Source organism: Armigeres subalbatus, chromosome 3 (assembly GCF_024139115.2).
Source record: "Armigeres subalbatus isolate Guangzhou_Male chromosome 3, GZ_Asu_2, whole genome shotgun sequence".
NCBI classification, from domain to species: Eukaryota; Metazoa; Arthropoda; class Insecta; order Diptera; family Culicidae; genus Armigeres; species Armigeres subalbatus.
The window spans coordinates 360,788,455-360,811,114 of record NC_085141.1 but is presented as its reverse complement, the minus strand read 5'-3'; the positions used below and the strand labels follow the sequence as shown (position 1 = coordinate 360,811,114).

The window sequence follows — 22,660 nt, the reverse complement described above, 5'->3', positions numbered from 1 at the left end:
TTTCTGGAAGATTTTCTGGAGATATTAAAAAAAAAGTTCCTGTTTTTCGAAGAACGGCTTTAATAGAATTAATCCATAAAAGAATATCCAATATTTCTACAGGAATTCCTTCGGAAATTACATCAGATACTCCTGCGAAAATTCCTTTAGCAAATTCTGTAAGAATTTCTCCGGGAATTCTTTCGAAAATCCGGACAGTAGTAAAACAAAACTCTGTTTTGAATCTGGAGATAAGACATCATGCCAAAAATACCTGAAAATAACGGGATTACAGTCAGTCACAGTCAACTATCATCATACTTCTTCACAAGAACACCTTGGAAATTAAGTTCAAAAGTTTTCTTAGAGTATTCAGCTTTTTACGCGACGGTGTCATAATGGTTTGAATAACCCCTTTTGACATATGCTGTGTCCTGTATAATTTGTTAATAGATCAATTTTAGCAATCTGCGACTCGTTATAATTTTCTATGAAAACATAGATCTGTCATAATTTTGCTGCACGTGAATGGTACAATATTCTTACAAATTATTTCCTGAGGAAGTATATTTCTATATTTTACTTTTTAAGTACCGTCGCCGGGGGTGACAATGAGTCAAATGGAAATGAGAAAGGGTCACTGTTTCAAGTACTTAGGATGCTTGTAGAATGGATTGAATGTATCTGAGGGTAAGACGAATAAAATATAAGAGAGCTTTTTGAACGATTTTACTCTACGACCTACAGGCTGCCGGTGAGAGCAATGACCCTTTCTCACCCCCAGACCCATTGTCACCCCCGATGGCGGAAGGAAACATGTAGTGATACACGCATCTAAAGTGATGACGCTCGTCTGTCACATCATTGCCATTGGCCTTGGTGGAGACATTTGGAAACTACTTGTGATATTCTGCCAAGTTATGCAAAATCCAATAACTCTGTAGGATTCTGAACAACAGAAGCAGAACGAAGCCAAGGCTTACCACATTGGTTGATGGGTATCAATACTAATTTCACCTAATAATGCTTAGCCATACGGCTCTAAATCTAGGTTTATCATTTATATTATGGAACTGCTAGTCTATCTATGAAAAGTTCGATTTTAATTTTGTTATTGCACGAGAAAGCCAACGATACTACTTACACGATACTTGATGGGCTACAGATCTGCGATAAACCTATGCCGAATGGATTATCCTTCTCCACTGGACCGATCCTGGGCCAATCGCTTTCAGTCACCCTGAACGTTGAGCGCCCTCAGGTCCTCTTCAATTGCAAAAAGCCATCGTTTACACGGCCTTCCACGAAGCCTGCGGCCTCTTCCGAGCGCTCTTTAAAATATTATCTTCGCTTGGCGTTCTTCCGGCATACGAACAACGTGTCCAGCACACTGTAGTCTGCCGTGTTGTATAAGCTTAATAATATCCAGCCCTTTATAAACCTGATACAACTCGTGATTCATGCGACGCCGCCAGATACCGTTCTCCTATTTACCGCCGAGTATTGTCCGCAGCACCTTACGCTCAAAAACTCCCAAAGCTCTCCTCAGCGTGTCAATCGGTGAGCAGCAAGCCATGACTCGTCCTCTTCTTGTCAGATCTCGGTGGCGTGCACACGCACCGACGGAGAGCTGCTGTCATCGCATTTCGCTCCAGCCATTTGGAGCCACACATTTTGGCGATCCTGCCAGGTTATTTTTTGGATCCTGACGCTTATTTCAAAAGGTGAGTTGAATTCAAGTGGTTAATGTGCTAATGTGTTAAAATATTGGATGGATTAAAAAAAATCACAAGACAAGGTGGTTTGTATTGCAACAAAGCGCGTCTGGAAGACCGCTGGAAAATGGATTGCGGTTTGTAAAATCACGAAGCGCGTCTCGAGGATCACTGGAAAATTGGTTGTCGTTTGAAAAATCATAAAGCGCGTCTTTAAGACCGCTGGCAAATTGATTTAGGTGGTTTGAAAAAACCACAGGATAATTAATATAGTAAAATAGCTTGTGGTTTGGAATACCTCAATGCGTATCTGAGAGACTGATGAGAAAAGGTTTTACGATTTAGAAAATACCATGGTGAGTATTTTTTGTTAAAAATTTATACACTTGGCAGCTTCAGTTTACATGAGACTACCAGATAAGCTGAAGTTTATTTTAGAATCCGCTGACATAGTAGTCATAGCGGAATTATCTGTTGGATCAAATATCCAAAATTCATGAAGTTAAAAATCATTGCCAGTATTTAAAGCTATTAGTTCGGAGTTATTAGCTTATAGTTAACATAAGCCTACAATTCAAGTAGGGGGAAAGATGGCTTTGGCAGGTTTTGTTCTATTATTGGCAGGGGGTTTTTATCGACCAAATTTTATGAAATTTGGCCACAATATTCTTTGGTATGCAAAGAATGCTTAGGCCAAATTTGAGCCTAGTCAGTCATAAAAAAACCCCTGCCAATAATAGAACAAAACCTGCTAAAGCCGTCATTCCCCCTATGATATCTCAGCGAAATTCTAGATAAATATCATTTTATAGGCGGTTGTTCAGAAGTTCAATATCGATGCGTCGAAGGTCAACTTGATGGTGTTACTATACACGAGGCTGAAGGTTGGATTAAATGGACGAAATAAGATGTTATGATTATTGCTGCAATCTATAATGTTTTTTGAGAGATCAATAATATAACACAAGGTACCAATTTAGTTTAATATTCAAACCATACAATCTATTGACTTTCATATAGTTGTTTCGCGAATGAAAATCACGATGTAATAACAGGTTTATTTTGGAGTTCAGTTTAATCTGTTGCTCAATGTTAATTTTTTGTCTCGCGCAAATATCTTAGAAAAAATCGTGGCATCCTATGCAAGAGAATTTTTGTTTGCCTTTCTAATGAGAGAAGAAGGAGGATGTGGGGTTTGAGTAAGTTACCATCATTGTGCATGAGTTCCAAACAGTAAAAATTCCGAAGGTATTACTCTTTCAGTAATACCTTCGCAATTTTTACTGTTTGTTTTTTTTGTTTTGTTTTATTCTTCAAAAATTAAGTTAGTAACTTTATCGGGAACTAGTTCATTATGTAATTAATTTTCCTGGAAAAAAATCCAAAAGAATTTCTAAAGAAACCTACGAAATAATCTCGGATGCTTCTCGAAGAAACTTAAAAAAAAAATCATTGGGGAAATATCCGAAGAAATTCTTGGTGATTTTTTTATTATTTAAGAAAAAAAATCTTGAGGAGTTCTCAAATGAATTTTTGAAGAAATTCCTGGAGGGTTTTGTGCAGGAATTTCCAAATGAATTTTCAAAGGTATTTTTTGAAAGAGAGCTTGAGTGGATTTTCGAAAATAATTCCCGTTGGAACTGCTAAAAGAGTTTTTGAAGGTATTTCTAAAAGATTTCCCAAAAGAATTCCTAAAAAAATTTCCGGAAGAAACAAAAAAGGATTTTTGAAAGGAGTTCTTAAAGGTATTTCCGGGAGAATTATCAGAGGAATTAATGAAGAAACTCCTAATAGAATTTCAGGGGAAATGCTTGTTAGTATTTCTTAAGAAATTCCTAGATGTCAGATTTTTTACAGTAATTGACTCGCAATTCCCTCTAGAAACTCCTTTGGAGTTTCGTTCAGAAACACCTTTGGAAATTGCCTCAAGGAGTTCTACAAAAACTCATTTGGAAACGAATTCTTTCGGGCATTCCTTGGAATTTCCTTCAGGAATTAGTGCGAAATCCACGATCCTCCACGCATTTCTTCACAAATTTGTTTGGGAAATCTTTAGGAAAATCGTTGAGGTATTCTTCCGAAAATTCCTTCTAAGAACTTCTTTGGAATTTCGTGCAAAGCTCTAGGACGAAATTTCCTTCCTGAATAAGTTCCTGAAGAAACATCTGAAGGTTTTTTCAAAGTAACTCCTGAAGGAACTTCCGACAGTCTTGGATTTCTCCAAAAATTCCTTTGGACATTCCGTCAGAACTTCGTTCAGAAATTCGGATATACTATCTGAAAATCAGTCGCAAACTCCTTTTGAAATATCTGCGGAAAATGTTCTAGAATTTTCATCGGAAATTGTTTCAGAATTCCTCCGAATATTCCCTAAAAACTCCTTGAGTAATTTGTTTACGGATTACTTAGGAAATTTCTTAAAGCTTTAGAAATATGCTTAGGAATTTCTTCAAAAATTAGTTTACGAATTTCTCTAGAAGTTTCTTTTAGAAATTCCCTCGGATTTTTTTTAGAAATTCCTCCAAGGATTCCTTTACAAGTTCCTTGACAATTTTCCTGAAATTTCCATAGGAATTCTTTCAAAACTACCTTAGGCAATTTTTTAGAGAATTGCTCCGGGTGATCCTTTGAAAATTCCTCCAGTAAATTCTTTGGTAACTTTAGGAAGCTGCCTACAGACACTGACAAAAACAAGATGTACACATCGTTTATTCTTCCAGTCACCCAGTACGGTCATGAAGCATAGACGTTAAAAGATGCAGACCATCGAATTCTTGAAGTGTATGAGAGGAAAATGTTGTGCGGTGTGGTAGAAAATGGTGAATGGCGCTGCCGCAGAGTTGTACCAAGTGTACAAAAATGCAGACATCGGCAGGCTAATAAAATACAGTGAGCCAAAATGCAATGCGTATGCCGCAAGAGAGACCTACAAAAGTCATGTTTAACAGAGAACCTGGAAGAGAACTTGGGCTCCGAAGTAGACTCCGCACTCGCTGGCTGTGTGCAATCGAGGAATATGCGCGTGCGGCCGGCGGCGTGCAGGGAGATTGACGACTTGCGGTCCATGAACGAGCGACCTGGAGCAAGACATTACATTTGGACATCACGGAGTAAACAACCATCGTCGGTATAGATATAGGTAACTTTGAGAAGGAATTATTAGACATTTCCCTCAGGAATTCTCTCACAACAATCTCCATTTATTTTGATTTTTTACGGGATCTTTTCAGAAATTCATTCAAAACTACTTTGAAAATTTCTTCATAATTTTATTTGAAAATTCCTTCTAAAATTGATGTTGGTATGCATTCGAAAATTCTAGTGGGATTTCCTTTGAAAATGTCTGGGGGATTTCGTTGAAATTTTCCTACTGATTTGTCTTCGGGAATACCTTCAAAAATTTCGCCGAAAATGCTTTTATAAACTCTTTCCGACATTACTTCAGAAATTCCCTCGGAAAGTCCTATAGAAAGTTCACTAAAGAATTCCTTCGGAAACTAGTTCATTCTTTAATAAATTTTCGAATGAATTCCTGCAGGAATATTGTATGGTTTTACCAAAGGAATTTCTCAAAAGAACCTGAATGGATTTTAGAAAGAATACCTACACACATGATTTTTTTTACTGGAATCTCAGCAAAATGTTAAACTTTTACCGAGATTCGCACAGCCGTGCCCCAGCAAACATGTTTTTTTTCTGATTTGCCGAAAATCAGCGAACAAACGTCCTTTTTGCCGGAATATTTTGTTTTTGTTTTCCGGGCTGCAGAAATTCTCATAGGATTTTACGAAAGAATTCCTAATGAAATTTCCTAAGAATTCCTGCAGGAATTTTCAAAAAAAATCCTAGTTTCCTCCACAAATTCCTTCAGGAACTCCATCAAGAACTTTTTTGGTATCCTCAACCAAATTTCAGGAAAAAAAATTTGGTTGGTCATCGTGCGGCAGTTTGAGTCAGCTAGTATTCATTTTCCGTTGTGTTGATCACCTATTGAGCATAGTGCATACAAGAACGGAACAAGCTGTCCATTGTGGCTGTCGTTTGTGCATTCCATCGTGTATGTCCTTCCAAGACCCAGGGGTCGAAGGTGAACGAAGTAACACTGCAAATTCGCTAAAAAAATATATGCAGCCACTCAAACATTGCCCAATTCTTTATGTAACTCAAATAAAAGTAGTTCGAATTTTTCTGAAATTTAAATATATTGAAAAGGGAAACAACCGGAGTGTAACAAAATCCTGAATTGGAAATAACTTTTGAAAAAAGGTATCAACAAATTAGTTCTATGACACCGAAATCTAATTGACCTTTCCCGTCAAAAAATTTTATTCGCTCAATCGATTCTTTATTTTATTTAAGGTTAACTTTCCTGAAGAACCCATATTTTTTTACGCCTCTACCTATTTTTAAAATTTAAAACAAAAAATCGAAAAAGTGCTGTTTTTCAAGATTGGCCTAACATTTGTCCGACTTTGAACAAACATCGAGTGAATTTTTCAGACCGGTTCACACGTGCAGCACTTTTTCGTTTTTTTCGATTTTCAAAACAGTTATAGGCGTCAAAAAATATAGGTTCTTTGGAAAAGTTGACCTTAAATAAGACTATGGCCGGAGAGGCGATGCTGCTCATTGCACACATGTTCGCGGACACTTTTTCCGGCATGGTGAAGCCGACCGACGAGGTCCAGCACGTCTCTGTTTGGGTTCGGATACGCGTTTATGCCAGGGTGTCTCCGATGACCACAAGCTGGATAGCGTCCGCATAGACGAAGATGAGAACTACAGTCGAGAGTTCAAGCACGCAATGCTGAAACTATGTGTTGCTGATACTGGCAGTTATGTCAGAGGTCTTCAACTTATGGGCGGAAGATTGGAAAACCACACCACTAATGCAGAAAATCAAATCGTGTTGGTAGTCTTTTACGTTGTGTATATTCGTTCCGTGTAACTATAGGAAAATCAACGGCGTGACGTTTAGCAGCTTCGGCTTGTCATCCCACCAGATGGAAAATTATATTTCCTGTGTGTGACTATGAAGCGAATCGTTTCAGAGTCTAAGCCAAAAGGTGAGAATGGTGCATCTCATCACTACAGGTTGGAGAATCTCGCATTGACCTTTTTGTGAGGTTCTGAAATAAAAATCAAAGCAAGCAGAAAGTAATATTCATGGTAGCCTATGAACCACCAAATCAAGCAAAAAATAAGAACTTGCTTTGAAAACCTACGGTCGCACAATAGGACAGCGCCATATAAAGGAGTGGCCAAAACTACCAAAAGGCCAATTTTCGATTTGAGCGACCTATATTTTTATAATCAGAATGGATTTTATTTTTTAGATTTTTTAGGGAGGGGTGGGGGGCGTTCAAACTGGCCCCTCCTAGAAATGATATTTTTATGTTTTTTTTGGGAAAACGGGCAGCTTTGCCATATTTTTGTCTCAAAAGAAACATATTTATATATCGTTACAAAGCTTTTAAACAGATCTACGCAATAGGCTTGATAATGTAATAATAGCTCCGTCCAGAATTTAGTTTTTATTAGTTTTGTAAAAGCATATTTTACACAGTATTTAACGAACAAAACAGTTTGGTACCCCACAATACCCCGCAGAAAAACATCATGCACTACACTATTGAACTCTTAAGCTTTGAGGACCATGAATAAAATTCTGCCCAAATTCATCATTTTGTAAGATACATGAATTTAAAAAAATGCCTATTTTTGCCTTTCTCGTGTACTAAGTATACGTAGAAGCTATATGATCGCTCCAAAAGCATTTAAAAGAAAGCCCAAACACTCATAGTGTTGTATACCGATCGACTCAGTTCGACGAATTGAGGTGATGTCTGTGTGTACGTGTGTGTGAATGTCTGTATGTGTGTGAGCAAAAATTATCTTAACTATTTTTTAGGCACTTACTCTTAACCGATTTACTCGCAACGAGTTTCATTCGTCAGAGAACGTTGTTCCATTGCTCCCTAATAAAAATAGGCTGGATCGGACTATGGGCTCAAAAGTTATGGCCAAAATACATTTTCTTATAATGTACGAGAAATATAACATTACCGCTAGGGGGATTAATCAGGTGTTTTGGTAAACTCCTTATTTTTCAATTTTCATCTGAGTTACTCAATAATGCCACTTTAATTGAAATTGGTGACGAACACAATTTACATAACATTTTAAGGAGGAGGGTTATGTCTTAACGTTGCGCCTAATTCATGAAAAAATCATTTATCATATAAAAAGCGTTACGCAGTGAGAAGGGAAGGGGTTCAAAATTTTGACATTACTACATTATAGAAGCGAATTATAGATTTACTCTAGCAGCACAGTCCAGTCCGATTTGGTTGCAGCAACTCAAATGTGACTTAATTCGGTTACATTTGAGTCACAGAAACTTTTGTGCAACATGTGTGCTGCTTGGGATAACCATAACGTGTCATAACGTGGTGGATGAGTAGTGTGTTAAATAACTCCTTGTCACAATACGTTTTTATATTTATGAAAGAAATCCTTATGAAATATCAAATAAATGAAATTCCATTTCGTTGATGTCACAATATGACGCTAATTGAATCTGTTCTACCCTCCTTTGCTGGTTTAATAAGTTCTACTTAGTGAATTTTCAACCCCAGAAGCTAATAGTGCTTTTTTGATCATTTTAGGAAAACTGTTTTGCGTCCATTTGTCTGTGACACGAATATACAGTTAAACCCTTTATATGACCATTAGTATTTTATCCAGCATCAAACGGGCTTATTGCAAGCCAAAAAAGTGACAAAATTCCGTTGGTTTTGTAGAATATGACAAAAATCGATACTATGCCGAAAATTGGTCCCATACCCCATTGAAGGCTCAGAAAAAATATTTTTCTTTTCTATCTATGTTTTTATGATGAATACCACCAACTATTGCAGGATTCATAATTTTGACCAAAAATACCTCCTTTTTTCCTATTGTGGGTCGTAAGAAATGCGGACAGGTATTTGAAACTCTGTTTCCGAGCAACGAATCAAGCTGGTCGTTCATCCACGCTGTACAAGTCAGTAGGCATAGCACCGAGGGTAAAGAATGCAGTGCTTATCGAAGTGACTGAGAGTGGTTAATCTTATTTTGAGACAATCCTCACGGATTTCAAAACTAATTGCACTCGCGTTTTCAAGGGCATCCCTTTTGAAACAAAAGCCACGCACAATTGTCATTAATATTGTTCCACGCATGTTGCGCGTCGCAAAGCTGAATTAATAAAAAATACAGTTGTGCGTGGTTTCCGTTTTGGAATCCGTGAGGATTGTCCTTAACGGAATCGGTACCGTCAAACGGGGAGACTTGCAACAGCGGGGTGACTTGCAACACTTGGGTTTGCCACAAGTTTTTGTTTTTTTACAATAAAAATATGCCCAAACATCGAACTTGTCGTCACGCATCCCTAGGTTACATTGTATTTGTTGTGCCTAGTTGGTATTTAGGTGAAAATATTACTCACTGTTGTTTTTTTGTATTATTTTGTGAAACATTTTCTTTAATTGAAAGTCGAACGTCGTAAATCGTAAGTTCGTGTAGCAAATTGAAAATAATTTCACCAAAATCGATCCCCTCTCCAGTTACAGTACCTAATAAGGTATGTAATTCCGCAAAAACTATAAAATAATAAAATTGTTTGTTTTCGAAATATCAACTTTTTCGAAATTTGTCCCCCTGCGGGGTGACTTGCAACAGCTGATACACGATAGTTTTATTTATCAAAAACTGCTGATTCAGTTTTTAAACATTTTTTTTTCAAACTAGCATTGATTTTATGTTACAGAATTCCTTTACTAGCCGCGAAACTACAAAAAGAAAAAACCTGAAAGAAGTTGCATGATTTCTAATTTTTTAAAGAAAACTTTGATGAAGGCGGCGGTAGAAGTTAAAAAACAAATTGTTTATCTGGGAAGCCGCTTGGCGGTACGATTTGTCCCCAACAACAATTTTACATTATCCTAATAAAGAAAACAGTAACACTAAGACTTACGGTGGTCAAATAGTGTTGAATCCCCAAGAAGATTCAACACTTGTGGATGGTTTGCTGCTTGCTGCGGAAATGCCTTTTCAAAATAATGATCTTAACATAACTGTGGTAAATTGGATGATGGGGAATGAAAGGAAAACCGTTTTAAAAACAACTATTTAGGGAATGACTGGTGGTGCACACCATTCTTAAGCCGACATAGAGCACTTTCAAACCGATTACTTAAAAATATCAATCGATACGTTGAAATCGTAAAAAAGGCGGAATGAGGGGAGGGGGATCCCTCAAGTAAGGCCCCTGCATTGGCAGTGATGAAGAATGACCCAGGATGAAAAATCACTATGATTAAGTTGTTCTAAAACATGTTATGATTGAATTCGATGATGTGTTGCAAGTCACCCCACAGTAGGGGTGGCTTGCAACACCCACCATTTTGATATTATTTTCATATTTTTATTATTGTTGTATATCTGATTATATGTCTAATCATTAATATAAGGACCCATTAAACGGATCATGTACTAGTAGAATAAATAAATCCTTTTAATTCAGAATTATTGAGCGAGAAACTTGAAAAGTGCTGCAAGTCACCCCGTTTGACGGTATTCAGAATAAGTACTGATTTTTTAGAAGCTGTGTTCGCGGTGAAATTGTTCCACTAATTACCAAGGATTGTCTTTTCAGTGGGTCAGGACCATCGTATCAGTCACGTGTTTGTAGATTTCCTATATTTCCTATATATACTATTATTTTACATTATAGCTCAATATTACACTTATGTGACTATAAATTACCGTTTACCTTAGAACCAGAAAAAAATCTGAAACATGAAAGTATGATCATTTGATGTCTTTTAAACCTACAGCTCAAATAATATTTTCTTATTTGAAACCGAATTACACAATCCTTTTCTGTCATTTACTTAAATTTATGTCAACAAAACATAAACTAATGCTGTTACCCATTATTTTTCTTTTCTATTTCAGGTACGATAACTGAAGGAACAACAACAACCGAAAACAGATACACAGCAGCCAAACCAACACAATATTTCATCATCCTGTGGTAATAAAATTTTAGTATTTTTATCAAAAATTTTGTATCACAATAAATCTTTTCAAAACATGGTTTGATTTTATATGCTCTATACAACGTGAGATTCACAATTTTTTTTTATTTGATTCTCCCATTTTTTAAATGAACGCTTAATCCTGGTCTTTCGATCTAAAAATTAAAATAAGAATCATCCATCTGTAACCAAATACATCAATAGATGTTTTACGACAATGAGAATTATCGAGCAGATAAAATCCCACAAAATTGGAATCATCTGGGTAGCAGCATTTCTGAAAGTGATCAATGAGCTTCCAAGAATGCACCATAAATCCAATATTGGCAGCCGGAATCCGCCGGGTAGCAATTCAAATCGAATACAACAATGTTTCACATTGGCTGATCGCTCATTCTGCGGAACCACTCCATCAAGTTAGTCCGTCAAGCGCATCATGCAAGCAAGTGAGAAACGTGGCCTCAGCCATTTATTGACAGATGAATATATTTTCACATCACAGAGGCAAGATACTCTTGGATGACTGCACGTCTCGGCGGGGGTCTCTAAACTGACAGGCCAGTAACATTCGCGTCAGGAGATCTGCGCTGCAGCTGGTTCCCATTTGGCCTAGCTTTCACATATGCGAAAATATCGGGCCCCCCGTCCTCGCTGCCAGTGTCCATTGGATTGGAATGGATTCTGCGATGATGACACGGTTGGTACGGTTGGAAATTTGTATCATCATCGTCGTCATCGGCATTACCGCCAACAACGGAGGGCAACATAAGCAGATAATTCCTGCGCCGCATTCATCCATTCATTGACAGCAGCTATCAGCTTTCCATTTGATTGAACCCGCGCTCCGCAGGCCATCGGATGTTTATATCATTTGATACATCGGGTTCCTTCTTCTGTGTGCCCCACCCGGCTGAACCCTGTTCCCGTTTCTGCAACTTCACACGCTATCGGCACTATGCACCGTCATGCCCAGGAATCGCACACGGATTAATGCGTATTCATCGGGCCAGGGCGGGGGGTTAGAATAACGATGATCGACTGACCAAAGACGCCCATAGAGGTAGCCTAATCGAATCGAACCGGACAGATGGTGGCTAATGTGGAGTCCATTGGCGTCGGCCGGTCGCTGGGCTCGTGGCCCGTGCAGTTCAGTGTGCCGAGAGAAGTGCATTAATTATGGAGTGTCGAATCAAAATTGCAGCCACCGACGAGTTCCGCAACCAGGTCCAGCAGCAGCCGTCTTTGTAAAAGACGGTGATAAGGTACCGTTATGACCTGATTGCGATTTGCCCTTGTTTGTGTGTGTGTGTTTCTGTATGTGCGCCTTGCGTTTGTTCACGTGCCACGCTTCAGCAGCGGCGCATGGTGAGGCAAGTCCCGATGCTGCGATGGGAAGGGATGCGCGTGAAGGAACGCGGTTTGATTGAAACCGGTTCAACTGTTTTGATAAGCGAAGTCAGGTTAAATGGGCAAGGAAAGGTGGTAATTTGGTGCAGCTCAGTGGTCAATGTCGATTGAACACGTTCCCTTTGTGTGAATATGTCGGTTCTGGTTCCAGACAGGTGAAATGTGTTTCTTGTTTATCTTCATTACAGTCAAGAAACTGGATTTTAAACATGAGTTGTATCTTTAATTATAGAACCACCTGCAATTTGCAACTACCAGAAGCAGATTTTGGATTTGAAAGTATAAGATTCAAGTGGATGTGGGTGTTCCAACCGATTAAAACTCGATATTTATCCCAATTCCTACTTAATCATCACCGCAATTATCCCTTTTCCCCAATTTTGCATCCGGTCGTTTCGACAAAAAGACGAGCATCATAAAACACTTCGCCTTAACGACATCTAAACGGTTATGGGACACCCCACAAATCTTCGCGACCCGGGATCTATCCCGTCCCATGTGTGTCGCCTTACGATAGCCCGCAACCATCAGCGGGAACTGCAACAGCAGCAGCGTGTTACCTCGGTATTAGCCTCTACGTACCTATAGTTGCTTCTGGGAACTTTGTTATTTTTTTTCCCCCTTATGGCGCTTCCTATCAATTTTCAAACACTCGTCTTCTGCGCGCACACATTCATATGTACGGGGTGTATTGGAGGAAAAAAAAAGCAAAATGCGAAAACGACCATCATCACACCGCAAGCAAATCCGGACCCGGAAACCCGTCGGTCGCTACTGGGAGAGGAATGACTAATGTGGTGAGTCGCATGCGCCCGCCCTGAGCTTCCGATTTGCTTTCGATCCGTTATTGAAGTGAAAATATATTCCAGAGGTAAAGTACAAAATTAAAAAAAAATAACAATAAATGACATATCCAACAATTAAACTCATCACTATTCAGATTTATTACTGAATGAATGGAAATAGTTGAGACAATGTCGCATTTCCAAAATGTTTTTTTTTTTAATTTCACCCGTATTTTGGGAAACGTATAGATTTCATTCCTCCTGAGCACGTTCGCCGGAGGCTGGCAATTGAGGAAAATCCCGAAAAGAAGCAGCCGGTGACGATAAGAATAAATTTTGAAATTTAATAAAGATATTGTGCCACCGATGGCCACAATCGTGTGAAGGAGCCTGTTCGGAGTTTAGGAACTCTGATTCAATAAAAGTGCGATGGAATAATAAATGCAAATGTTGGGTAACTTTGGTGGTGTGTGCCTTGAGAAAAAAGAGGATGTGAATCGATTTGAGCAAAAATGTATCGGCGTTTAACGCAAATCAGTCCCAAACCGACTCCAAAATCTTATTGACATGAGCAGTTACATACAATAGTTGATTGATGCTGAAAATTGAATTTGGAAGATTTATTTCACTGCAATGCTTTTGCAAAAGAAACTGAAATGGACGGAAGCTTACAAAATTTACAAAATTTACAAAATTTACAAAATTTACAAAATTTACAAAATTTACAAAATTTACAAAATTTACAAAATTTACAAAATTTACAAAATTTACAAAATTTACAAAATTTACAAAATTTACAAAATTTACAAAATTTACAAAATTTACAAAATTTACAAAATTTACAAAATTTACAAAATTTACAAAATTTACAAAATTTACAAAATTTACAAAATTTACAAAATTTACAAAATTTACAAAATTTACAAAATTTACAAAATTTACAAAATTTACAAAATTTACAAAATTTACAAAATTTACAAAATTTACAAAATTTACAAAATTTACAAAATTTACAAAATTTACAAAATTTACAAAATTTACAAAATTTACAAAATTTACAAAATTTACAAAATTTACAAAATTTACAAAATTTACAAAATTTACAAAATTTACAAAATTTACAAAATTTACAAAATTTACAAAATTTACAAAATTAAAAATTTTAAAATTTTAAAATTTTAAAATTGACAAAATTTACAAAATTTACAAAATTTACAAAATTTACAAAATTTACAAAATTTACAAAATTTACAAAATTTACAAAATTTACAAAATTTACAAAATTTACAAAATTTACAAAATTTACAAATTTACAAAATTTACAAAATTTACAAAATTTACAAAATTTACAAAATTTACAAAATTTACAAAATTTACAAAATTTACAAAATTTACAAAATTTACAAAATTTACAAAATTTACAAAATTTACAAAATTTACAAAATTTACAAAATTTACAAAATTTACAAAATTTACAAAATTTACAAAATTTACAAAATTTACAAAATTTACAAAATTTACAAAATTTACTAAATTTATTAAATTTATTATATTTACAAAATTTACAAAATTTACAAAATTTACAAAATTTACAAAATTTACAAAATTTACAAAATTTACAAAATTTACAAAATTTACAAAATTTACAAAATTTACAAAATTTTTTTTTTTTGTGGTTAAAATTCAGTTTTATTTTGTCATTATATGTACAGTTTTTACAATTGTAGTTCAGCGTTTTCAAATCAATTTAAATCTAATTGGAACATTAAAGCATCTACATCAATTCTATCGTTACACTCGTTAACAAAGACGATGTACTTCACAAACAAGCGGAGAATTTCCACTCGCGCAGCTCTTCCAATTCCTGGCAAAACAGGTCTCATGAGGTCCTCGAACGACAGTCGCCTCCAACCATTCGTGTAGCCGGCTAGCCTCTGCTGTAGGACCGTCCAGGCCGGGCCGACACGAGTGCAGCTACAGAACTTGTGCTGGAGCGTTTCAGGTACCTGTATGTCACAGTGTTGACAGTTCTCGTCCGCCACCCGTTGCATCACGTGCAGAAGCTTCCGATGTTCGATTTTCCCATTCACCAGCAGGTAAAGTTGGGATCGCTGCGATGAGGAAAGCTCTTTCATCCCAATATTTCGCCATGCGCGTGGCCAGTCAAGCGCTGGACTGTTTCGTTCCACCTTTGGCAGTTCGCTTTGCTGGACGAAGTGCCGGTGGATCAGATCGGCGGAAGGGTTTTGTTGGATATGGTGGGGAATTTGGGATAAATTTGATAGGATCGATTTTAGGTCAGGATTGTCAATAGAAATTGCGGGGCGGGGAATTGCGTGGAATAGAAGGGATTTATAATAAGGAATGGAGTCGATCTCTTTCAAGTGTCTGTTGGTGGCCAGACTACGGCTTTTGCATGCCAAAACATGCAAATTTAAACCGCCGTGCTCCTTCTTGCGTATCAACTGCATAATGGGAACGCGCGCAGCCATTCCTCTCCACAGGAATGTCCCCATCGTTGCTGTTATTTTAGCTGTGTGGACACCAAGCGGAGGCAGTACAGACGAAAGGTACCACAGTCTCGATGTGCCAAACGTGTTCAGCATAATCACCCTCTGGTGAAGAGTTAGTGTGCGCAAGGACTGCAGCCACATTTGCTGTGAAAACTTGCCCGCCAGCGCATCCCAGTTGAGTGTAGTCATCAGCCTAATCGAGTTGGCGAAGGTAACACCCAGAATCTTGACTACGTTGGTTGTTTGTAGCCACTGGGTACAAATTTCGTTACCTTCGAAAACGCCAACGTTCACTGCAACCGTCTTCCGCAGATTCAATTTTGCGCCGGCGGCAAGCCCAAAGCGACGAAATATTTCATTCATCGCTTCTATTTGCCACGATGACGTCACAACCACGCTAATATCGTCGGCGTAGGCAACGAGTAGATCATCCCCACACACTTGCTCAAGCCTACACACCAGTGGATGAAGATAGAGTACGAACAGATGCATGGACAACGGGTCGCCTTGCCGCACCGACCGTGTGATCTCAAACGATCGAGAGAGGTGCCCATTGATAAGCAGCCGGGATGTGGACCGACTGGCTATGTTCGAGAGAAGAGAGATGAGTTCCTCGTTGAACCCGAGCGACCGCATGGTTTCGAAGAGGAACGAGTGCCGCACCCGATCGAAGGCGTTCTCCAGATCGAAGCTGATGAGCTTACCGGCGCGACGGTGGTGACGGAGATTGGCGATCCGATCTTTCAGCGCGAGAGTGGCCTGGAAGATGTTTCGCTCTGCGTTTGAACATTTCTGTCCGTTGCTTAGGACGCGGTGGGCCTGCATAATTCGTTCCATCCTGTTTTTCAGGATGCGGGAGAGCAATTTATAATCGCTGTTGAGCAGCGATATGGGCCGGTACGCTCGGGCTGTGTTGTCGCCTCCCTTCTTCTTCACCAACACGATGACGCCCTCTACGAAGGCATGGGGGAGATTTCCGTTGAGTGCTTCATTCATAAGCATGTTCAACTCACGGTGGATGACATCGAACATCCGGAGATAAAATTCTCGTGGGATCCCGTCGGCACCGGGGGATCGTTTGGGTGCGCTCGCCCTGATAGCAGACAGAATTTCTGCTGTTTGTATCTCCTCCATGCACGCTTCGTTTAGTGGGTCGTCCGGTGGGATAACACGTTCGCAAGTGAAATCGTCCCCGTTGTTGGCATTGCCGTCATTTTCTGCTGTTTCTTCTGAGTAGAGGCTCGAGGAAAAATCAAACAGATTTGCCTCGATCGCTTGAGGCTCGACGATGATTTCGTCTTCTCCCGTCTGTAACTGCGTGATCGTGGTTTTCTTCCGTCTTCTATCCCCCAATTGGAAGATTGACATTGGCTCCCCTGCCACGTGCGTCTCGTTGATGCGCATGAACATGTGGGAGAAATTACGCTGCAGTGCCAACATTTCTCCTTTCAGCCGGTTGATGGTGGTTATGGTTTGTGGCTGCAGATAGTAGCCGTCGTACGCTAGCCGTAGTTGCGCATAAAGGTGCTGGTGCGCGTCGTGGAATTCCTCGAAGACGGTTCGAGATTTCCACTTGAAAAAGGACTTGATTTTGGCTTAGCGTACGACAGCCACCATTCCATCCACGACCCGTAGTTTCTGCGCTGCCGGGTCCAATATTGCCACTTATATCGGAACTCAGCAACGTTTTCTTCGGTTAGAAGATGCGGTCGAAGAGCCCAGAAACCGCGCCCGGGCTCATGTCCCAGTGGAGGGAGACAGAGTCTGAGCGTTAGCGCTTTGTGGTCTGTAAAACAGCAAACGTGCGTGTAGGCGGACTGCAATTTGTCGCGAAGACCGCGGCTCACGTATATCCGATCGAGGCGAGATCGCGCGTTTCGACAGACATACGTAAAACCGGCATCACGTGGACATAGCTTCTCCCACACATCATATAGCTGCAGCTGCTGTACAGCGGTTTTAAGAGAAGGACTGGTGTTCGGGCTGGACGAATCGCACGCACGCAGCACGCAATTGAAATCGCCAGCTACGATGACGTTCTCGGTGTGGTGGCGGAGATAATGAGCAAGCGTGCCATGGAACAACTCCCGTCGAGCAGCGCGCTGAGCAGTGCCGGAGGGAGCGTAGACGTTGCAGATCGTTGTGTCGTGCACTCGCAGCGCGATTAGTCGGCTGTCCAGGCTCTTCTCCACGTGAGTGACATGGATGTGCTCCTTCACCGCTACAGCTGTGCTCTCCTCGTGTGGTCCACATTCGCGAAAACGACAAAGCCAGGCAAGGAAAGCTGTTCGTTCTCGACTTCCTGCAGACACACGATATCGAGGTTTTGGCTGCTTATGAAGGTTCGGAGTGCGTTCAGTTTTGTGGGGTTCGTGATCGTGCCGATGTTGATGGATGCGAGGTTGTAAGACGTGAGAGCCATTTATGGAAGAAAGTCCACATCCTGCTCGTCGTCACCGTCGTTGCATCGCTGTTTCTTGCCGGGCGGGCGTCCTCGGCTTCGGCTGCTTCTCGTCGATGTGGATGAATCGTCCGTGTCGTTGCCGGCGGTTCGGTCTTTCGCTCGCAACGCGTTTGCTGGCTTTTGAATATGTCAACCAAGACCACTTCAGCGGTCTGTGGTTGTGTGCGCAACGACGACGACGTGCTGCGCGCGATTTGCGTTTGCAACGGGTTGGGAGACACCGTTCGTGCAATGGGCGCAGTCGGCTGGCTTGCAGTTGGGTTTATTGAGCCAGACGGTTCGGTCTGACTCGACGGCTGTGGCAGCTCGGGGAAAGCCTCCAGCGATGCTGGTGGTGGAGCGACAGAACGCTGACCGACCGGTTTGGCGCTCGGGGGTTTTGCACCGTTCGCCTTCTTCGGTGGTTGTCGTGGCCCAGTTTGCTTCGCCACGTTCGCATAGCTCTTCTGGACTAGCAGCTTTTTGTTCTGGACACACGATATGCCAGTATGCGCTTGCTCTTTGCAGTATTTACAAGAGACGATCTGTCTTGTAAACAATATAGGCCTGCTGTCCATCAATCGTTACCCACGAATCGATGTTTCGATGGACTAGCATTCGGGCCGATCAAATGCCGAGCGGTATCCCACCGAACTCGAACCCTTCTCCCCATGTTAGCTCTCGCAGCGAAAACACTTCACCGAACGCACTCAAAAATTCCACGATTTTTTCTTCGAAGACGTTTTCTGGCAGGTCGTGCACTCTAACTTCTACACATCCATCTTCCATGGTGATGCGAAGCTTGTACTTTTTCCCCGCGTGCTCCACTTCATGCTTCTCATCATGTTCTTGCACTATTCGTTGTCAACCTTGACGAACGTACATTGTTCACCTTTGTGGCCCTGTAGTTTCAACACTTCTTCTTTCTTCAAATGACGGCTTCACCGGGAAACTCGCATAGTCAATACGAAAAGTATTTTCTCGCCTCATCGCGGATCACTAAAACGCGCGACGCGGCACAGACGGAATCGAACTTTAACCACTGTAAACGATCACTTGACTTTCCAAGAGCGCAATCGGAAACACGTCTGCACGTCTCAGAAGCTGAGCGGTAACTGACAAAATTTACAAAATTTACAAAATTTACAAAATTTACAAAATTTACAAAATTTACAAAATTTACAAAATTTACAAAATTTACAAAATTTACAAAATTTACAAAATTTACAAAATTTACAAAATTTACAAAATTTACAAAATTTACAAAATTTACAAAATTTACAAAATTTACAAAATTTACAAAATTTACAAAATTTACAAAATTTACAAAATTTACAAAATTTACAAAATTTACAAAATTTACAAAATTTACAAAATTTATAAAATTTACAAAATTTACAAAATTTACAAAATTTACAAAATTTACAAAATTTACAAAATTTACAAAATTTACAAAATTTACAAAATTTACAAAATTTACAAAATTTACAAAATTTACAAAATTTACAAAATTTACAAAATTTACAAAATTTACAAAATTTACAAAATTTACAAAATTTACAAAATTTACAAAATTTACAAAATTTACAAAATTTACAAAATTTACAAAATTTACAAAATTTACAAAATTTACAAAATTTACAAAATTTACAAAATTTACAAAATTTACAAAATTTACAAAATTTACAAAATTTACAAAATTTACAAAATTTACAAAATTTACAAAATTAAAATTTACAAAATTTACAAAATTTACAAAATTTACAAAATTTACAAAATTTACAAAATTTACAAAATTTACAAAATTTACAAAATTTACAAAATTTACAAAATTTACAAAATTTACAAAATTTACAAAATTTACAAAATTTACAAAATTTACAAAATTTACAAAATTTACAAAATTTACAAAATTTACAAAATTTACAAAATTTACAAAATTTACAAAATTTACAAAATTTACAAAATTTACAAAATTTACAAAATTCACAAAATTAACAAAATTTACAAAATTTACAAAATTTACAAAATTTACAAAATTTACAAAATTTACAAAATTTACAAAATTTACAAAATTTACAAAATTTACAAAATTTACAAAATTTACAAAATTTACAAAATTTACAAAATTTACAAAATTTACAAAATTTACAAAATTTACAAAATTTACAAAATTTACAAAATTTACAAAATTTACAAAATTTACAAAATTTACAAAATTTACAAAATTTACAAAAATTACGAAGGTAAAAAGAAGAATCGAGTCTTGTCTCAGGGTGTGTAACTGTAGGTGAATCACAAAGGTGGGACCTGCATTCAAGTGCTTCGGCATTGGTGGTACAACCACAAGAATAATATTGTTTTTTTGGATAGGACAGGATCACAATTTCTCGAGGTGGGATGCCCACATATAAGGGTTCCTTATTCTGCGTTAGTGGGACGATCGCATTTAAGAATGTCTTTCCCTGCATTGATGGGACATTCTCTGCAGATCCATACCCGCATTGAAGAATTTCTACCTCTAAATCGGTGCGATGCTCACTAGAAGAATTGTGTTATTGTATATTGGATTCATCATGATTATGAATTTTGGGATACGCGCTTTTAAATGTTTCTCTCTACATTTTTAAATCGCCTACAAAAAGTCCCTAGTGGGACGCCCGTATTTGAGAATGTCTTTATTTGCATTGATGGGACGTTCGTAAGAAGAATGGTGTTATTGTGGATTCAATTGGTTACAATTCTGCATGGAGGGACGCCTGCTTTTGATAGTTTGATTGCTGAACGTGAGGTAAAATAAGCAAAATATTAGCTTCTTTAGGTAAAAATAACTACCCTCCCTGGGACATTCTAGATCGAACTAGTTATGTGAGGTTATTATTAAGCAATTTGAGGAATATGAATACGTGTGGTAAAATCAGCAAGATCTCAATTCCTAACATCGTGCAGTAGACAGAGTTCAAATAACGCGATTTTTGGAAAAAATTGAGGTCAAATGTGTTATGTCTTGATGATTTTTTTTTATCCGAATTTAACGAATTAAATAACAAATATGGGCCGTGTGTACGAGGTCGTGCAGCTTCGTGCAGTGAACTTAACCACTTTTGCATCAATGCCCATAAAGTTCTACGATCAGTGTCAAAATTTCAGTGCAATCCGCCCATACCGAACCGAGATATTGAACTTATCCGCGTTATGGACATTTTTTCCCATTGTGCGCTGGAGGGATGGCCACAAGAATCATGGTGTTATTGTGGATAGGATGAAACACAATTCTACATGGTAAGACACCCGCACCTGACTGCCCAGGTGTTGACGAAACTGCAGAGCACATACTGTTCGTATGTCCTCGTTTCGACGTCGAAAGAAGAGCAATGCTAGACGTTTGCGGCCGGGACACAACTCCGGATAATCTTGTCCAAAGGATGTGTCAAGCGGTGGAGAAGTGGAACGCAGTCTCGACTGCAACCACTCAGATTGCCTGCAGCTTGCAGAGAATCTGGCGCGCCGAGCAACAATCGACAAGCATGACTAACTTATGATTGGTGTTAGAGCGAAAGTGCCGAACGCGAAGAAGTGTGTGAATGGTCTGCCCATGCAGAGGTAATGGCGCAGCGGGTGGCAACCGAGATCGTCACCTCGAAGCATGGCAGAAGGGTGAATGAATAGGTGTATGTATGGACTGCACACGCCGCGCTGGGAGTAGCGCAGGAATGTTGGTTCCTACGACTACTGATACCCCGTGGCGTGGCAGAGGAGTGTGGGGAGCATCCAAGTCAGTCTCACATGGTACGAAAGGAATGAGTTGAGTCGTGTTGAGCTAGTCTCATATGGCATGAATGAGGTGAGTCAGACTCACATGGTATGTCAGAAGTGGGAACCTAAGCGAAGAGTCCCACAAGGGATGCCAGAGGGAGTGTTAGGTCGAATGACTCGAGTAGTATGTGTCAGCGCGAACTGAATGAAAGAGGTGAGCAGTCTCACATGGTACGATAAAGGTGGGCATAGAATTAGTCCCGCACGGCATGAGAAGGGTGGGCACAAAAGTTAGTCCCACGGCATGAGAAGGGTGGGCACACAAGTCAGACCCATAGGAGCGTTAATGTGTGTGCAAGCATGGAGCGTATGAGCATGAATCAAGGGTTTGGGTGGGCATACAAGTTAGACCCACATGGCATGAGAAGGGTGGGCACACAAGTTAGACCCGCACGGCATGACAGAGGTGCAACAGAGTATGTAGGGTGTGTTTGAGGGTGCGATAGAGCGAGCACCCAAGTCAGTCTCGCGTGGGACGAGTGCCTGTGTGAGCGATAATGAGCGAGTACGCTTAGTACTGCCGTCCCCCCAGAAGTAGTACTGCGAGGTAGTTCCTGGGGAAACGATGGTGGAGCCAAGGAGTTTAGTCGGCATTACCGGTATGGTCAATCCGACACTCCAGTACACTTCCGTGTGGTAGTTTGGCAACTACAATGCACGTGTACTGGGTTAGTGTGTAAATGCATTCTCCCTTGTAAAAAAAAAAAAAAAAGACACCCGCATTGAGGAATTCCTTTCTCTAAGACGCGGCGATTCCCGCAAGAAGATATGTGTTATTGTGTATTGAATTATCTTGATTCTGCATGGTGGGACACCCACTTTTAAATGTTGTTATTGTGAATAGTGTGGATCACAAATCTTCGATGTGGGATGCCCGAACTCAAGAGCTTCTTCCTCTGTGTTGGTGGGACGCCAATAA

At 39.2% G+C, this 22,660-nt stretch overlaps 1 protein-coding gene across 2 annotated transcripts in view; it reads left to right on the top strand.

Annotated features, from left to right (window-relative positions):
* LOC134226251 (nephrin) overlaps window positions 1–22,660 on the top strand; it is a 1,334,188-nt gene that overhangs the window by 378,129 nt on the left and 933,399 nt on the right. The window contains exon 1 of one of the 2 annotated variants that reach the window (XM_062706896.1): window positions 10,758–10,773. The exons of the other annotated variant lie outside the window; for it this stretch is intronic. The gene's annotated coding sequence lies outside the window, so the exon portion shown is untranslated. Of the gene's footprint in view, window positions 1–10,757; window positions 10,774–22,660 lie in introns of those variants that run through there. 2 annotated transcript variants of the gene reach the window in all.